We start from the raw sequence: 6,130 nt of genomic DNA, 5'->3' as shown, positions 1-6,130 counted from the left end.
TTTTGAGATGACAAGCGCATTCAACGTCATGATGCAGAGTCGATAGCTTGTCATAGGGAAGCCTGCACTCCATAGCAACGGAATCTATAGTAATACCCAGAAAACAAATGGACGTCGACGGACCTTCTGTCATATCTGGGGCCAGGGGAACACCAAAATCCTGCGAGACCAGCTGGACCGCGTTCAACAGATTAGCGCAGACCATGGAACCCCTGGGCCAACGCACAAAAAATCATCAAGATAGTGGATAAACTAATCCACCGTGGAAACATCCCTAATAAGCCACTCAAAAAATGAGCTATAAACTTCAAAGTAAGTGCAAGAAATAGAACAACCCATAGGGAAGCAACGATCACCGTAAAATCCCCCGTCCCAGTAACAACCCAACAGCCTCTGACTATGAGGTTGCACCAGCAGAAAGCGGAGAGCAGTCTCGATGTCAGTTTTTGCCATTAAGAAACCTTTACCAAAAGCTCACACTAATTCAACAGCGGAGTCAAACAACGTTTACACGACTGAGCACAATTCCGGATCTATAACAGACGCCCCTTTTGGAAACGACAAGTGATGGATGAGGCGGAACTTGTTAGTCTTCCGCTTCGGAACCAACCCCAATGGTGAGGCTACAAACCCTGGAACAGGAACATGCGGAAAAGGACCCGCCATCTGACCCAACAAAACCTCATTCCTAAGTTTGTCAGATACCACCTTGGAATGCAGATACGCAGACAGAAGATTACGCTGAGTAAAAGGGACAACGTGAGATGGGGTGGAATGATAAAATCCAATTGATAACCACCAAAAATCGAATGGGCCCCAGCCCTATCAGGGTATCTATTTAGAAAGGGGGCCATCCTTGATAGTATCACCGGCGTCACCCCCTTGACCAGCAGAACCAGAGGATCTGCCTGGCCATCTGCCTTTTCTGAGGCACTTTGAACCCCTGTGCGATGATCCGTTTCAGTGGGAACAGACATGCTTAAACTTGCACGTTGCGCTAAATTTACATTGTCCCTTATTAAACTGCCAACAGAGTCCAAGCTTTGAACCTGAGGCTTGTCCCATATGACTGGAATTCCGGGAAGCGCCCCCGGGAAAGGACTGGCCCACCTTAAATGGCGCAGTCACCTTCAGCCACAAGGCTATGTCCTTATGGTCCCACCTGATGCTAGGCCAAACTGCTTTTCTCTGATGAAATTATTCATCACGCCTGGCCCCCGTAGGCCCTGTGAGCCTCCCCCACCGCATCTAAATAGCAAAAAAGAGCAAAACAGTTTTCCGGCGCATTTTCACCGATTATACTCGCCAAAATCGCAAATGCCTGCAACCAATTCACAAACGTTTTATGTATCAGCCTATACCTGCGCTACTCCTTTTTTTTTTTGTCTCATTCCGCTTGACTTTATTCAAATTAAACTTCTCAAGCGGGAGGAGGGAAAAATTTTCCAGATGAGCTCCCTATGTTACGATACTGGCGAACACTGCTGGAATCCTATGGTCAGAAGTAGCGAGCGGAGCACAGTGCAGAACCCGGTGAGACGTCCCCAGGAACAGTGATTGGATGGTGGAACACGAGTAGTAGTAAATAGCAAGGAAGTAGGAACAGTCTGGTAAAGACAGTTCTCAGGAGCAGGAGACTGGAACAAGTCACAATACTCAAGCACTGTTTGGTATTCCATGTGGTCTGAAGTAGGCCCAAACAGGAAACAAGATGGTTCACACGATGCAACATTTGCCATCTTGGTTAAGGGCAAGTTTAAGGGCAAAACAGCAGCCTCCAGTGGTAAGGAGTAAAAGTGCAGCACAATTCTTCAAAGTGTAAAACAGCGGCCACTAGTGGTAATTTTGCAGTACAACAACAGAATCCTGACATTACTCCCTCCTTTCGACAGCGGCCTCAGGACGATGTTTGACTTGGTTTATCTGGATATCTTTGGTGAAATTCCCTAATCAGTCGAGGAGCATTGAGATTGCCTACGGGTTCCCATGAATTATCCTCAGGGCCATATCCTTGCCATTTTATTAGATATTGCAACCGATTTCTGAATATCCTGGAGTCCAGGATGTTTTCAACAGTATACTGTTCTTGTCCATCAACTTCGATAGGATCAGGGGGAGGCAGGTGGCGTCCTGGAAATGGATTTGAAACAACAGGTTTCAGTAGGGATACATGGAACACTGGATGTATTCTCATTGGTCTGGGAAGTTTGAGACGAAAAGCCACTGAGTTTACTTGTCCAATAATCTTGAAAGGACCAATAAATTTTTGGCCCAATTTTGCTGAAGGTAAGTGAAGTTTCAGATTCTTGGTGGAAAGCCATACTTCATCTCCCATTTTGAAGGTTGGAGAAGGTCTACGAGATTTATCTGCTGTTTCTTTATATTTCTCCTGGGCAATTGATAATGTAATTTTTAGCATTTCCAGATTCTGTTGAAGTGATTGTATTCTGTCAGTCACTGCAGGAATAAAAGTTTCTCTGGGAAGATTGGGAAGAATACTGGGATGGTAACCCAAATTTGCAAAAAACGGTGTTTGTTTAGTGGAGGCATTCTGAGAATTATTGTAGGAGAACTCCGCCATTGGAAGCAAATCGACCCAGTCATCCTGTAAATGGCAGATGTAGCATCGGAGATACTGTTCTAACGTTTGATTTGTGCGCTCAGTCTGACCATTAGACTGGGGATGAAAAGCAGAAGACAAACTGACGTTTATGTCGAGTGCTGTGCAAAAACTCCGCCAGAATCTTGATGTGAATTGTACTCCGCGATCCGAAACCACTTCATCTGGTATTCCATGAAGACGAAACACATTCTGAATTATAAGATCAGCAGTCTCTTTAGCAGAAGGTAGTCCAGGGCAAGGAATAAAATGGGCTGCTTTAGTGAGCCGATCAACCACTACTAAGATGGAATTCTTCCCTTTGGAGACTGGTAAGTCGACAATAAAGTCCATAGAGATAGATCCCCAAGGGCGAGATGGAATTGGCAGAGGCTGCAATAATCCCATGCGTGAGGTACGAGGAGTTTTGTACATGGCACAGGTGTTGCAAGAAGAAACATATTTCTTCACATCTTTTTGATAATTGGGCCACCAAAAGAAGCGGGAAAGAAATTCTTGTGTTTTCTGAATCCCCTTGTGACCTGCTAGTTTAGAGTCATGCATTAATTTTAGCACATTTAATCTTACAGTTTCTGGAACGTAAATGCAGTGCTTATTAGTCCATACTTGATTTTTGAAAGTTAGGGACACTTCATCTGGTGGGTGCAAAAGAATTGGGTCGGTCTCATAGGCTTCCTTTATCTCATCAAGCAAGTCCTTGCTATGGATCACCCCCAGGAAATTGGACTCGGAAAGAATAGTTGTTGGTGGTACTGTCGAGGAGGAGTCATTGGAGATCAACCTAGATAAGGCATCGGCCTTACCATTTCGGGAACCAGGCCTGTAAGAGATCACAAAGTTGAAACGATTTAGAAACAGACTCCACCGGGCTTGGCGGGGAGACAAACATTTTGCAGATCTAACAAATTCAAGGTTACGATGATCAGTTAGAACCACTATTTGTTGAGCTGTGCCTTCTAAATGATGTCTCCATTCTTTGAACGCAGCAATGATGGCTAGGAGTTCCTTGTTCCCCACGTCATAATTCTTTTCAGCAGAAGTCAAACTTCGAGAAAAGTAAGCACAAGGGTGCAGCAAATCTTTCTCTCCAGTTCTCTGTGATAGAATAGCCCCTATTGCACCGTCTGAAGCATCCACTTCAACAATAAACGCTTTTTCAGGGTTAGGATGAACCAGTATAGGGGCTGTTGTGAATTTTGTTTTCAAATTGAAAAAAGCATCTTGTGTCTGAGGAGACCACACAAAAGGTATCCCTTTCTTTGTTAATTGGGTAATTGGTGTAATAATGCCCGAAAAATTCTTGATAAAACGTCTGTAGAAATTAGCAAATCCTACAAATCGTTGGACCTCTTTCACATTTTTTGGAGTTGGCCAGTCTCTAATTGCTTGAATCTTGCTAGAATCCATGTGTAACCCTAGGGGAGAAATGATATAACCCAAGAACTGTATTTCCGTTTGATGGAATTCACATTTCTCCAACTTGATATAGAGTTGATATGCTTTCAGACGTTCCAACACCATTCTCACATGATTCTGATGTTCTTCTGCAGAATTAGAAATGATTAATATGTCATCCAGATAGATGACTACGAACTGATCTAACAAGTCCTTGAAGATATCATTAATAAAATGCTGAAAGGTTGCAGGAGCATTGCAAAGTCCAAAAGACATGACCAGATATTCATAATGTCCATAACGTGATCTAAACGCTGTTTTCCATTCATCACCTGTTCTAATGCGAACCAAATTATATGCACCTCGAAGATCCAATTTGGTGAATATTTTAGCTTGACGAACTCTATCCAGCAACTCCGGAATCAATGGCAGAGGGTAACGGTTTTTAATTGTGACTTTGTTTAATTCTCTATAGTCAACGCAAGGTCTCAAAGAGCCGTCTTTCTTTTTAACAAAAAATATAGGTGCACCTGCTGGCGATGAAGATGGACGAATAAAACCTTTAGCTAAATTTTCATCTATGTATTCTTTAAGAGCCTTCAGTTCCGGCTCTGCTAATGGGTAGATGCATCCAAAAGGTATAGCTGCTCCAGGCAACAGTTCAATCGGACAATCGTAAGGTCGATGTGAAGGAAGTTTATTAGCATTCTCTTTGTCACATATATCATTAAATTCGTCATATAGAGGAGGTAATTTAGGAGATACTTCAAGCTCCCCTTCAATCTTTTCGCGAGATTGTTCTGGTAAAGACTCTGAGGAGGGGACCTCCGATGGAAAAGACACTTCTTTGGTTTCCCAGTCAATTGTAGGGTTCTGAGCCTGCAGCCATGGTAATCCAAAAATAATTGGAAAATGTGGGGATGAAATTAATAGGAAAGATAGAACCTCATGGTGATTAGGTCTCATAATTATCTCCAATGGTTCAGTCTCTTGATCAACTGGACCTGAGTTCAGAGGGGATCCATCTACAGTTTCCATAAGAATGGGTGACAGTCTCTCTTGAAATTTTACACCATGTTTATTAGCAAAAGAAATGTCCATAAAGTTCCCATTTGCTCCAGAGTCCACCATGGCAGAGGCGGATATCCATTGAGAATTAATTCTAAACTTGATGGGAATAAAGCAATGAGTGTCTTTGTGTTCTTTTTTAATATTGGGTGCTGTGCAGGAGACTGAATGAATGAGTGCATGCACTGGTGGCACTTGTTCAGAAGAAACAGATTCTACATCAGAGAAGTCATGATCTGCTACTACCGCCACCATCTTGCGTTGACGACATGGACAATTGATAAGGAAGTGATCAGTTTTACCACAATAGAAGCATTGATTTTCTCGAAACCTTCGTTCTCTTCTGTCGGCACTTTCACGCTTTTGTATACTGTCAATTTGCATAGGTTCAGCTTGGTGTTCTTGGTAATTCTTTGTTTCAGAGTCTCTAGGAGTGGGAGCTGAATCAGACGAGTAATAGTTATTATTACGGGACCAGGTAGAACCCCATTTTTCTTGTCGACGCTCTGACAGCCGAGTGTCTATTCGAATACAATGGTGTACAAAATCATCAAACTCTGTGGGAGCTTCCGCCCGTGCTAACTCGTCCTTAAGTGCACTACATAGTCCTTTTTTAAAGAATGTTAATTTTGCAGCATTATTCCACTCAGTATCCATCACCCACTGTCTGAAATCTGTGGCATATTCGGCAACAGAGCGTCTGCCCTGACGTAGAGCCATCAACGCTGCTTCTGCTGTAGTACACCGGTTAGGATCATCAAATACTTGGCTCATGGCTGCTAGGAAGGCATCCAAGTCATCAAGCCGAGCATCGTTGGTTTCAATAAGAGGGCTTGCCCAGGCTACAGCCTTATGTGTCAGAAGCATAATAATACACAGCACCTTTGAATTATCAGTAGGGAAGTGAGCAGGATGTGCACCAAAATATAACTTGCATTGGTTTATAAATCCACGGTATTTGTCACGATCCCCACCAAACCTGAATGGTGGAAGCGGAAGGGTAGATGAAGAGGCTGGGGTCACAACTCGATTCTGAAGTTCCCGGAT

Source organism: Rhinoderma darwinii, chromosome 1 (assembly GCF_050947455.1).
Source record: "Rhinoderma darwinii isolate aRhiDar2 chromosome 1, aRhiDar2.hap1, whole genome shotgun sequence".
Classification (NCBI taxonomy): Eukaryota; Metazoa; Chordata; class Amphibia; order Anura; family Rhinodermatidae; genus Rhinoderma; species Rhinoderma darwinii.
This window is presented reverse-complemented; position numbering follows the sequence as displayed.